The 1,409-nt window shown below is 36.1% G+C and overlaps 1 protein-coding gene across 1 annotated transcript in view; it reads left to right on the forward strand.

Moving 5' to 3' along the window:
* Nucleotides 1-1,409, forward strand: part of LOC100950573 (ephrin type-A receptor 6) — a 696,992-nt gene that overhangs the window by 413,732 nt on the left and 281,851 nt on the right. The window lies entirely within an intron of this gene.

Below are 1,409 nucleotides of genomic sequence, written 5' to 3' on the forward strand. Positions count from 1 at the left end.
CTTTGAGGTTCACTTCAGACCATGTATTTACTGCCTTGACAACATATCTTGATCCATAAAAGTGTGCAAGTGATAATCCTGGATCTGCAACAAAGAATTTAATTTTTTTCATTAGATAAAAGTGATTGGTAATATATCATACACCCTATTCAAACATGTTCAGAATTCAGCCTGCCAGGATGAATAAGAAAATCTAGATAGTTCTGTGGCAAAACATGGTCTCTACCTGGTGATAGCTACTTTGAATCGAAGTTGATACATCAATAGAAAGGCATTTAGTCAAAGTTTCAGAACAATAGTAGCTTATGCTTCCCATGGATACAGCTAACTTGGCTTCCCAAGAGCTTAGAAAGGCCAGGAGGAGAGAGGGCTGCTGTGTGCCAAAACGAACTCTCCTACCTCCTTCTTTCTGACCCCTCTTCCTCATCATCCCAGCAAATGTTAAAACATAAGACAAGGCAGCAGCTGTCCCCTTGGTGGTGAGTCAGTCCTTCAGGGTAAAGTACCGTTTAAGCACCTTTCCTACTAGGGCATTTCTATTCCGGGATATAGCTGCAGATACCCTTTCTATACACAACAGCAGAAGCACTAAAGGCTGCCTGCCAAAGGTGTCCTTTACTCTCTGTAACTTTACTGACTATGTAATTATTATTTAACTATGTTTTGGTGAAGCAACAGACAAAATGCGTGATTACTACGGGACCCTTCTTGAAGTAAGCCTTTGAATTCGTAGCTTTTCTTTTCGAGGACAAAGGGATAAAACTAAATTATGTTTTTTTTACATTGCTTTAAAATTCTTCTCTCAGTCATCATTTCAACTGGGAAACAGCACTGAAAATGCACCGCAACTCTTATGTTGCAGAAATTCTATGAAAGCTGCCACAGTCTCTTCTGTATATGAGAATGAAAAAGCCAAATACTCTGCAAATTCCTGTCAGAAACAATACCAGTTTTCTATAGTCCACAAACGTTTTTCCCTCCACAGTAGAGGCTTTACCCTCCTACGCTATAAAGGATTTGGCATTAGAAACTCCTGCTTTTAACCCCTAGCAGAAAATCATAGCTATCAATAATTTAAAGACTTTAATTGTCTAGATTTTATAAGTAGATAAAGATTTGGTTACTTTTCACTCTCAAAATCACCTGGAGATGAATATAGCTGCAGTTACTCTGTTTTGTCTTTTTAATTTAAATATTGCTAAGTGATTGGTAAAACATTTTTTTCTTTGTACTTTGGGTTTAATGAACTTGTGTTATTTGGGTTATAAACGGTGAATTCAATTTTTCAGTTAAACACAGAATATACATATAGTATATAAAGTTCTGACAAATAAGATCATAAAGTTTTTAAAAATAACCTTTAAGATAAAAACTTTTCCCCTTCAGAGTAGCTTAAGAGAAATGATTTT

Source organism: Otolemur garnettii, unplaced genomic scaffold (assembly GCF_000181295.1).
Source record: "Otolemur garnettii isolate 467f Iridium unplaced genomic scaffold, OtoGar3 scaffold00009, whole genome shotgun sequence".
Taxonomy (NCBI): Eukaryota; Metazoa; Chordata; class Mammalia; order Primates; family Galagidae; genus Otolemur; species Otolemur garnettii.